Source organism: Macaca mulatta, chromosome 11 (assembly GCF_049350105.2).
Source record: "Macaca mulatta isolate MMU2019108-1 chromosome 11, T2T-MMU8v2.0, whole genome shotgun sequence".
Taxonomy (NCBI): Eukaryota; Metazoa; Chordata; class Mammalia; order Primates; family Cercopithecidae; genus Macaca; species Macaca mulatta.
Genome location: NC_133416.1, coordinates 107267456 through 107279734, shown reverse-complemented (window position 1 = coordinate 107279734; position 12279 = coordinate 107267456). Strand labels below are relative to the sequence as shown.

Below are 12279 nucleotides of genomic sequence, written 5' to 3'. Positions count from 1 at the left end.
CTCTTTGAAGCAATTGTGAATGGGAGTTCACTCATGATTTGGCTCTCTGTCTGTTATTGGTGTATAAGAATGCTTGTGATTTTTGCACATTGATTTTGTATCCTGAGACTTTGCTGAAGTTGCTTATCAGCTTAAGGAGATTTTGGGCTGAGATGACGGGGTTTTCTGAATATACAATCACATGATCGGCAAACAGGGACTATTTGACTTCCTCTTTTCCTAATTGAATACCCTTTATTTCTTTCTCCTGCCTGATTGCACTAGCCAGAACTTTCAACACTATGTTGAATAGGAGTGGTGAGAGAGGGCATCATCGTCTTGTGCCAGTTTTCAAAGGGAATGCTTCTAGTTTTTGCCCATTCAGTATGATATTGGCTGTGGGTTTGTCATAAATAGCTCTTATTATTTTGAGATACGTTCCATCAAAACCGAATTTATTGAGAGTTTTTAGCATGAAGCACTGTTGAATTTTGTCGAAGGCCTTTTCTGCGTCTATTGAGATAACCATGTGATTTTTGTCTTTGATTCTGTTTATATGCTGGATTATGTTTATTGATTTGCGTATGTTGAACCAGCCTTGCATCCGAGGTATGAAGCCCACTTGATCATGGTGGATAAGCTTTTGGATGTGCTGCTAGATTTGGTTTTCCAGTATTTTATTGAGGATTTTTGCATCGATGTTCATCAGGGATATTGGTCTAAAATTCTCTTTTTTTGTTGTGTCTCTGCCAGGTTTTGGTATCAGGATGATGTTGGCCTCATAACATGAGTTAGGGAGGATTCCCTCTTTTTCTGTTGATTGGAGTAGTTTCAAAAGGAATAGTACCAGCTCCTTCTTGTACCTCTGGTAGAATTAGACTGTGAATCCGTCTGGTCCTGGACTTTTTTTTGGTTGGTAGGCTATTAATTATTGCCTCAATTTCAGAGCCTGTTATTGGTCTATTCAGAGATTCAGCTTCTTCCTGGTTTAGTCTTGGGAGAATGTATGTGTCCAGGAATTTATCCATTTCTTCTAGGTTTTCTAGTATATTTGTGTAGATGTGTTTATAGTATTCTCTGATGGTAGTTTGTAATTCTGTGGGGTTGGTGGTGATATCCCCTTTATCATTTTTATTGCATCTCTTTGATTCTTCTCTCTTTACTTCTTTGTTAGTCTTGCTAGCAGTCTATCAGTTTTGTTGATCTTTTCAAAAAACCGGCTCCTGGATTCATTGATTTGTTGAAGGGTTTTTTGTGTCTCTATCTCCTTCAGTTCTGCTCTGATCTTAGTTATTTCTTGCCTTCTGCTAGCTGTTGGATGTGTTTGCTCTTGCTTCTCTAGTTCTTTTAATTGTGATGTTAGGGTGTCAATTTTAGATCTTTCCTGCTTTCTCTTGTGGGCATTTAGTGCTATAAATTTCCCTGTACACACTGCTTTAAATGTGCCCCAGAGATTCTGGTATGTTGTGTGTTTGTTCTCATTGGTTTCAAAGAACATCTTTATTTCTGCCTTCATTGGGTTATGTACCCAGTAGTCATTCAGGAGCAGGTTGTTCAGTTTCCATGTAGTTGTGTGGTTTTGATTGAGTTTCTTAATCCTAAGTTCTAGTTTGATCGCACTGTGGCCTGAGAGACATTTATGCAGCCAACAGACACATGAAAAAATGCTCATCATCACTAGCCATCAGAGAAATGCAAATCAAAACCACAATGAGATATCATCTCACACCAGTTAGAATGATGATCATTACAAAGTCAGGAAACAACAGGTGCTGGAGAGGATGTGGACAAATAGGAACACTTTTACACTGTTCTTGGGACTGTAAACTAGTTCACCCATTGTGGAAGACAGTGTGGTGATTCCTCAAGGATCTAGAACTAGAAATACCATTTGACCCAGCCATCCCATTACTGGGTATATACCCAAAGGATTATAAATCATGCTGCTATAAAGACATATACACACATATGTTTATAGTGGCACTATTCACAATAGCAAAGACTTGGAACCAACCCAAATGTCCATCAGTGACAGACTGGATTAAGAAAATGTGGCACATATACACCATGGAATACTATGCAGTCATAAAAAAGGATGAGTTCATGTCTTTTGTAGGGACATGGATCCAGCTGGAAACCATCATTCTCAGCAGACTATCACAAGAACCAAAAACCAAACAGTGCATGTTCTCACTCATAGGTGGGAAGTGAACAATGAGAACACTTGGACACAGGAAGGGGAACATCACACACTGGGGCCTGTTGTAGGGTGGTGCACGGGGGAGTGGGGAGGGATAGCATTAGGAGATATACCTAATGTAAATGACGAGTTAATGGGTCCAAGCACACCAACATGGCACATGTATACATACGTAACAAACCTGCACGTTGTGCACATGTACCCTAGAACATAAACTATAATAAAATAAAATAAAATTCAACTTAAATGCTCTTTCCTCTATGATGCCTTTCCTTATCGTAGCTAGAAGATCAGTTTTCAATCATTTTTTCTTATTGAGATGACAGATTGACTCTCAACTCTGAGGTGAAGGACTACAGCTTATTTTTCCTGTCTCCAAACTCCTGGCAGTGTCTGGTAGATATGTAGTAGGTGCTCAAAAGATGTTTGTGGAATGGATAACTAACTGATTTTTCTATTGATTTTATCTGTTTAGTATCACTGTGATTATTATTATTTTTAACTTTTTGTTCCCACTGCCTTTATTCTACTTCAGGTCCTCGTTATCTTTGATCTAGACTCCTATAATGATCTCTTGACTGCCTTCATTTTCTCTCTTTTGTAGTCTGCCATATACATTGCTTTTAGATATACTTTTGAAAACACAGATCTAATAATGTCACTACATTCCATAAAGATCTTCAGTGACTCCTTATTTCCAACCAAATAAACATTTCTCAGTTTGACTTTTCAAGGTCTTCTGTCATTTCACCTTAAGTGATCTTTTGTTCTTCATGTCCCTGTCTTCTATATTTACTAGGCAAATTGAGCAATTTGTCCTCTATATTCCTGCCTCTGTTTATTTATTCCTTTAATAAATATTTGTTGAACATCTGCGACCTACCAGATATTCTAGGTACTAAGGAGACCATTGAAAAAGTGATAGTCTCAGCCCTCTCGGAACTTGACGTCTGTTGAGGAAGAGAGACATTCAGTTAATTACGTACATAATATTTCATTGCAGTTATGAAAGCATATGCTGTGGCTTTTTATTGAAATGAAGGCTACCATATTTTATATTTTCAAATTGTATCTTTTAAAATCTAACTTAAACGCCCCTTCCTCTGTGATGCCCTTCCTTGTCTTAGCTAGAAGTTATCTTTTACCCTCTAAGCTCTGGTCCCACTCTACTTGTACCTTCTCATGACTCATCTCATGCTTTGCTTTGTATTATTATGTGTGAATATTCTTTCTCTTACAAGGCATTTAAATCGTTAGTGTGGAATTAGAATCACTTTCAACTTTGCATATCTTAGTATCTTTCTCATAGCAAGTTGGAAGCGTTAAGTAAGATGTAATGTGGGATCAATCTTTTCAGGTATTTATTTTAAGTATCTTTTTTTTGGCTTTGTTGATTGGCTGTATGTTCATCAGTTTGATTCATCAGGTATTAGCAGGGGAGAGACCAGGATGTGAATCTTGGCCCTCACAGGAGAGAATAGAGGTAACCTACAGATTGTCTTTCATTTACTCTGCCTAGTTTTTTTCCCCCCTGAAATCCCCAGAAATGTTTTTGTTTTATTATTAGCTTCTATATTGCTGATTTTTAACATTGTTACATTTAGTGCCATATTGTATCTGGAGGTTATACTGCTTTACATTATTGTACATTTCATTTATTGTCATGCCCTATTTAGGACATTGTTGTGTCAGCCCTAGAGCTGACCCAGATGTTCACAAACAGGGCACTCAGAGATACCTTGAGGCATTGTGGGAGTATAGATTAGGCTACGCTTTGCATGCTCATCTCTGGGTGTATAATCAAGCTTTACTTAGAGTAAATGTGTATTCTTTCCAATTATTTGGCTGTTATTTCTTGCAATTTTTGGAAATGTGCTTATGCATTTACTAATGTTATAGGAATGATTTTGTCAGACAACAGTTAATATTTTGTCTACCTAAATTGTCAATGAAAGTACATCTTAACTGTTAATGATTAGCAAAGAGCCTTTTTAAAATTGTATACAATTAAAGGAAATTAAAATAACTTTCTCTTAAATGTGGAAACTTAATTTTATTAGCTGCCCTTTGGGAACTAGGTTATTAGTTTCATGTTCCCTTTACATGAAAAATTATAGTGAATCTCCTTTTACAAAGCAGAAAATTTCATTACTCTAGGATTATGTCTTATTCCACATTTTACAACACTCACTAACTGAATTTACTCTTTAAAAAGTGAGCATTAAATAAATACAATTTAACAATTGAGCACTTTTCTGCTTCTCAATGTTGAATAATAAAAAGAGAAATCTTGTCATTTGTTTTTAGTTACCTTGATCCTGATAAGGTCATGCTAATACATCACCTTCATTCCTTGTGTGAAAATATTTATACTACAATGAACCTGTGATGATGAGACTTCTGAAAGAATGATGGAAAGAACCTTCATGTGGCCGGGCAGGGTGGCTCACACTTGTAATCCCAGCACTTTCGAAGGCTGGGGCAGGAGGATCACTTGAGCCCAGGAGTTCAAGACTATCCTGGTCAACATAGTGAGACCCCTGTCTCTACAAAAAAGAAAAAATAAAAATTAGCTGGGCATGGTGGCTCACACCTGTAATCGCAGCACTTTGGGGGGCTCAGGTGGGAGGATTGCTTGAGCCCAGGAGTTTGAGACCAGCCTGGGAAACACAGTGAGATCCCACCTCTACAAAAAATAGAAAAGTACCTGCTGAGGCAGAAGGATTCCTTGAGCCCAGTAGGTCGAGGCTGCAGTGAGTTATCACTGTGCCACTGCACTCCAGTCTAGGTGACAGAGCAAGACCCTGTCTCAAAAGAATTTTCTTTTAAAAAGAACCTTCAGATGGTATATAAGCCTACTCTGGTTTGTTTATAATGAATGTAGGCCCCCAAAGAAGCTATTGTTTAAGAAAAGGTGGTTATTAGATATGAAAGAAAATGGGAGGCATATATTTTTACTTTTTTGGATTAAATGGGAATGGCAGTTTTCTTCTACACCTTAAGCTTGCCCTCTCTACCAGCCTCTGCGGGGCCTCTTGATCCTTCAAATTTCTCATTTTTATCTAACAGGCCTGATGGGTCATTCTGAGCATTTAGTTGGGAAATGGAAGGTCCTTACTCTCTGAGAATGTACAAGGCAGGAATTAGCAGCTGCTCTTTAGTTTTTGATCTGTTAATTGGGCAGCCATACTGGCTATTTTTGCAATATTGGTGGCAAATTGCCGCTTGAATCTTACAAAAGAGTGTGACTTTGTGACCAACTCTGGTTTTCTCTAACATGTAGGCTGGGGATTTCATGTCACCAGTGGTGATTGGATGTTTAGAATACTTCAGTTTACCTCTTATGATATGTTAGCAACTTGAATAATATAAGAAGAAAGGTGCGTTAGTCATCTATTGTTGTATAACAATATTACCATAAACTTAGTGACTTAAAGCAACGTGTATTTGTTGTCTCATAGTTTCTGGGGCCAGGAGTCAGGGTATAGCTGACTTGAATCCTCTGCTCAAGGTCTCACAAAGCTTCAATCAACATATTTGCCAGTAGTTAGTTCTCAACTGGGGCTCAACTAGGGAAGGAGATGTTTTCAAGCTCACTTGGGCTGTTGGCAGAATTTAATTCCTGTGGTTGTAGGACTGAGGGTTTCAATTTCTTGCTGGCTATCAGTCCAGGGCCAGCTTCAGCAACTAGAATTGTCCTGCAGTTTCTGGCTGTATGACCACTTGCTTCCTCAAAGCCAGTAAAAGACGGAGACTCCAAAAAATGGATATGACAGATTTATGTAACATAATCACATAGTCATGTACATGTATCACATCTGTCGTGTCACCTTCACTTATTCTTTTGACTATAAACAAGCCACAGGTCCTGCCCATACTCAAGGGGAGGGATCACAATGGTACATGGAAACTGGGAATTGGGGATTATGAGGATCGTGTTCAGAGCCCACCTGACATCCGAAGAGAAAGGAAAATTGGGTTGATTCTGCCCTCAGGATTTTCTTTTCACTTATTATAGATAACTTGAGGGCAGGATTCTTGTCTGATTTATCATGTATCTTCTGTTTGCTGCCATCACCCACCTACTAGATGGTGTGTTACACTTAGTAGAAACTCAGTTCGTACTTGTAAGCTTAACTGTTATGCTATAAAACTACTATCAAAGAAAGAAAATACATACCCCTTTTCTCAGAAGAAGGTATCCTAGTGCTCTATGTGTATTTAATTTGGGAGAAAACAGATCACCTTGTTAAATCAGTATAGCAATATAATAGTTGTTTGAAGATTTGGAACCGTATGCCACGTTGTCAGGAGAGACTAGCAACTGTATAAGGAGACCTTCTTTTAATCGTGTTCTACTTCTTTGTCTATCAGCATAACATTTTCTCCCAAATCAGCAGGCAAAATTAGCAAGGGCTTTTAATTTTTGTCTAAGAGAAGAACAGAAACTGCCAAATCAGAGGAGAAGTGGGTATTTCTAACTCTGAGACTTGTGTACCTAAATTATCATACTCAACATTGTAGAAATACTAATTATGGGTATACTTGTCGTCCATGTGGCTGTAGAATTGACATTTTGCTTACACCAAAGCTGTGCTGTTTGTTATTCTTCTTTCTTGGATAGTTAAGATGGAGATTACTTTCCAACTTTGGCCTGGCAGAATGACTTCCACAGAGAAGGGTGGCAAGAAGAAAGGCTCTCCTGCTGTCAATGGGGGTGGTGATCCAAGAATACACCATCAACACTCAGAAGCACATCCAAGAGTGGGCTTCAAGAAGCATGCCCCTGGGGCACTCACATCCAGAAATTTGCCATGATGAAGGAGATAGGAACTCCAGATGTGTGCATTGATACCAGGTTCAACAAAGCTGACTAGGCCTAAGGTTAAGGGATGTCCCATATTGTATCTGTGCATGGTTGTCCAGAAAACGTAATGAGGATGAAGGTTCTCAAGCAAGCTCTATACTTTGATTACCTATGTACCTGTTTCCACTTTAAAAAATCTATAGTCATTCAGTGTAGATGAGAACTAACTACTGGTCATTGAATACATGAAATAAGGTTATAAAACTGCAAAAAAGGTGGAAGCTATATAACCATTGAATACTTACACTTCTGTAGTGTGAATTTATGCAAGGTCACAAAAGTAATGCCTGAAAATAGAGGGAAAAAAAAGCAACAAAGAGGGTAGGTCTTTGTGGAGTGAGGAGGACCTTAATAAGTTAAATATTAATCTAACAGTAACAGACAAGGCAGCCAAGAATACAGCGATCAGAGGTAGGAATGGTTTATATTGAATAAAAGACTGTGAATGGAGAAGTAGATATTCCCAGTCAGTAAGATAGGCCTTATAATAAATGAGTACCACCAATAGCCAAAGAGTAGACAGTTACCAAATATGGTAGGTTCCTCAGTTGCAACTGTAATTATGCATTTTTTTTTAAGCGGTGGGTTCTCTCCATATTGGCCAGGCTGGTCTCGAACTCCTGGCCTCAAGTGATCCTCCCATCTTGACCTCCCAAAGTGCTGGGATTGCAGGTGTGAGCCACTGTGCCTGGCCTAATTATCCCTTGTATTTTACAAGTAGCATAACGTTTCAGGACAGAGATATTGGATGGAAAACTATTTAATTTTGACTTAGCTTTTGAGAATTTTTGTTCTCATCTTCTGTTACCAGCTATGCTTGGCAGAATTCTAGGATGACTCCCAAGATTCTCACCTGATACGGTTTGGCTCCACGTCCCCACCCAAATCTCACCTTGGATTGTATCCTCATAATCCCCATGCATCAAGGGCAGGACCAGGTGGAGGTAATCGGATCATGGGGGCGATTTCTCCCATGCTGTTCTCGTGATAGTGAGTCTCACAAAATCTGATCATTTTATAAACATCTGGCATTTCCCCTGCTTGCACTCATTCTTTCTCCTGCTGCCCTGTGAAGAGGTGTCTTCTGCCACGATTGTAAGTTTCCTGAGGCCTTCCCAGCCATGCGGAACAGTGAGTCAATTAAACTTCTTTTCTTTATAAATTATCCAGTGTCAGGTATTTCCTTAAAGCAATGTGAGAATGGACTCATAATAGGGTACACATCCTGTAGAGTCACTTGTGATTAGGTCACTAATCAGTTGACTTTAAGTGAGTTAAGAGGGCCATTATCTGGGCGGGCCTGATCTAATCAAGTGAGCCTTTAAAAGGGATTGGGCCTCTTTACCAAGGACCTGCCAACATGGGCCGCGTTCGCACCAAAACCGTGAAGAAGGCGGCCCGGGTCATCGTAGAGAAGTATTACACGCGCCTGGGCAACGACTTCCACACGAACAAGCGCGTGTGCGAGGAGATCGCCATTATCCCCAGCAAGAAGCTCCGCAAGAAGATAGCAGGCTGTATCACCCATCTGATGAAGCGGATTCAGAGAGGCCCTGTAAGAGGTATCTCCATCAAGCTGCAGGAGGAGGAGAGAGAAAGGAGAGACAATTACGTTCCCGAGGTCTCAGCCCTGGATCAGGAGATAATTGAAGTAGATCCTGACACTAAGGAAATGCTGAAGCTTTTGGACTTCGGCAGTCTGTCCAACCTGCAGGTCACTCAGCCTACAGTTGGGATGAATTTCAAAACACCTCGGGGACCTGTTTGAATTTTTTCTGCAGTGCTATATTATTTTCAATAAATCTGGGACAACAACAACAACAACAACAACAACAACAACAACAAAAAAAAGGGATTGGGTTTTCCCTGTAGTTAGAAAGATTCAAATCTTGGGAGCATTAGAGAGCCTATTGAGGGGACCACTAGGCGGGGAATTGCTGGTGACATCTAGAAGTTGAGAGTGGCTCCTGGCTGACAGCAGGAAAATGGGGGAATGTCTGTCTTACAACTGCAAGGAAATGAATTATGTCAGCAACCAGTGATCTTAAAAGAGAGCCCTATGCTTAAGAGGAAACCATAGTCTTGGTGGACATTTTGATTTCAGCCTGTGAGATCCTGAGTAGAGGACCTAGCTAATTCAGACTCCTGACCACAAAAAGTGTGAGGTGGTAAATGTGTGTTGTTTAAGATGCTAACCATATAGTTTTTTTTTTTTTGTCAGACATCTATCGATAAAGAACATATCCTTATATGCAGCCTAAGCTTCTAAACTATCACTTTTCTAAACACACCCCATCCCTTCCCAACTTTGTGACTATACTCAGGTGTTCTCTTCCCTGGAATGATTTTTGTTATATATCTATTCTACCCATCATTTAAAATCCATCTCATGAACCACCACCTTATTGATTCTTTCTCTGCTTCTCTAGGCGAATAGGATCTTTCTATCCTTTGAATATCAAGTGTAGTTTATATCTCTTACGTGTAACTTTGTTTTGTAAAAGTTATTTGTATATATGGTTTATGCTTTTTATTTTAATTTTTTTATTGGAATAGAAAGGACTGTATATACATTCAAATATTCCAACAGTGGGAAATAGTATGTAATGAAAATTAAATATTATCTATTTAAATATTAAATATTAAAAATTATCTCAGATCACCAGTCCCCCAATTCTCTGACCCAAAGGCAATCATTCTTTTCAGTTTTCACTTATCCTTCTGTAGAGATTCTATACTTAGACAAGCATTTATGTACATATCTCCTCCCTCCTTTCTATACAAAATTAATGTGTTTATTGTCTCTTCATTGTGAGATGTTTGAAGAATCCATGTCTTTTTTTTCTTTTTGTATTAATCTCCTAAAGTACGAAAGTATTTAAGACCTACTGAATTTAATCTTTTTAACCAAGTTGGTTTTCGAAAGATAAACAAAATTGGCAAACTTTTAGCCAGAATAAGAAAAATAGAGAAGATCCAAGTAAAATCAGAGATTAAGAAAACAAACATTATGACTTATACTGCAGAAATTCAAAAGATCATTAGAGACTAGTGTGAGCAGCTATATGCCAATACATTGGAATAGCTAGAAGAAATGGATAAATTCTTAGTCACATACCCTACCAAGATTTAACCATGAAGAAATCCAAAACTTGAACAGACCAATAACAACTGACAAGATTGAACTGTACTAAAAAGTCTCCCAGCAAAGACAAGCCCAGGATCCAATGGCTTCACTGCTAAATTTTACCAAACATTTAAAGAAAAATTAATACCAGCTCTATTCAAACTCTTCTGAAAAATGGAAGTAGTTTCTCCTTCCAGGCTCATTCTACAAGGTCAGTATTACCTTGATACCAAAACCAGACAAAGATACATCAAAAAAAGAAAACTGCAGGCCAGTATTACTGATGAACATTGATGCAGAAATCCTCAACAAAACACTAGCAAGCCAAATCCAACAACACATCAAAAAGATCATTCATCATGACCAAGTGGGATTTATTCCAGGAATGCAAGGATGGTTCAACATGCACAGATCAATCAATGTGATACATCATATCAACAGAATGAAGGACAAAAACTATATGATCATTTCATTTGATATTGAGAAAGCATTTGATAAAATTCAACATCCCTTCGTGATAAAACCCTCAAAACACTGGGTATAGAAGGAACATACTTCACCACAGTAAAAGCAATATACAACAGACCCACAGCTACTATCTTACTGAATGGGGAAAAATGGAAAACCTTTCCTATAAAATCTAGAACAAGACAAAAATGCTTACTTTCACTACTATTATTCAACATAGTACCGGAAGTCCCAGCTAAGCAATCAGACAAGAGAAAGAAAGAAAGAGCATCCAGATTGGAAAGGAAGAAGTCAAATTATCCTTGTTTGCAGATGATACAGTCTTGTATTTAGAAAAACTAAAGACCCCACCAAAAAACTATTAGAACTGATAAACACGTTCAGTAAAACACGTTCAGGTTTTGCAGGATACAAAACCAACATAAAAAATCAGTAGTGTTTGTATATGCCATGGTGAACAGTCTTAAAAAGAAATCAAGAAAGTAATTTCATAAAAATATACCCAGGAATAAACTTAACCAAAGATGTGAAAGATCTCTACAGTGAAAACTATACAACACTGATGCAGGGAATTGAAGAGGACATGGAAAAATGGAAAAATATTTCATGTTTATGGATTGGAATAATCAGTATTGTCAAAATGTCCATACTACCCAAAGGAGTCTACAGATTCAATGTAATCCCTATCAAAATACCAGTGATAATTCTTCACAGAAACAAAAAATAGTCCTAAAATTTATGTGGAACCACAAAGGACCCAAAATAGACAAAGCCATCCCAAGCAAAATGAACAAAACTGGAGGAGTCACATTTTCTGAATTCATATTATACTACAGAGCTATAGTGACCAACACCGCATAGTAGTGGCATGAAAACAGACACAGACCAATGGAACAGTATAGAGAACCCAGAAACAAATCCACACACCTACAGTGAACTCATTTTTGACAAAGGTGCCAGAACATACATTAGGGAAAAGACAGTCTCTTCAGTAAATGGTGCTGGGAAAACTGATATCCATATGCACAAGAATGAAACTAGACCCCAAACTCTTGCCATATACAAAAATCAAATCAAAATGGATTAAAGACTTTAAGACCCCAGACTATGAAATTAGTACAAGAAAATTTTGTAGAAACTCTTCAGAACATTGGACTGGGCAAAGATTTCTTGAGTAATACCTCACAAGCACAGGCAACCAAAGCAAAAATGGACTAATGGGATCACATTAAGTTAAAAAGCTTCTGCACAGCAAAGGAAACAATAAAGTGAAGAGACAGCCCACAGAATGAGAGAAAGTATTTGCAAACTATCCATCTGACAAGGGATTAATAACCAGAATATATAAGGAACTCAAACAACTCTGTGGGAAAAAATCTAATAATTCAATTAACAGTTCTCAAAAGAAGACATTCATACAGCCAACAGACACATGAAAAAATGCTCATCATCACTCTCCATCAGAGAAATGCAAATCAAAACCACAATGAGATACCATGTCACACCATTAGAATGGCAATCATTAAAAAGTCAGGAAACAACAGATGCTGGAGAGGATGTGGAGAAATAGGAACACTTTTACATTGTTGGTGGGATTGTAAACTAGTTCAACCATTGTGGAAAACAGTATGGCGATTC

The 12279-nt window shown here is 38.2% G+C and overlaps 1 protein-coding gene and 1 pseudogene across 8 annotated transcripts in view; both read left to right on the top strand.

The window, feature by feature from the left end:
* Positions 1-12279, top strand: part of ANKS1B (ankyrin repeat and sterile alpha motif domain containing 1B) — a 1294913-nt gene that overhangs the window by 43957 nt on the left and 1238677 nt on the right. The gene's annotated exons all lie outside the window — the stretch shown is intronic.
* Positions 8383-8891, top strand: LOC144332990 (small ribosomal subunit protein eS17 pseudogene; annotated as a pseudogene). The gene has a single exon (XR_013401278.1). The product of XR_013401278.1 is annotated as a small ribosomal subunit protein eS17 pseudogene (transcript).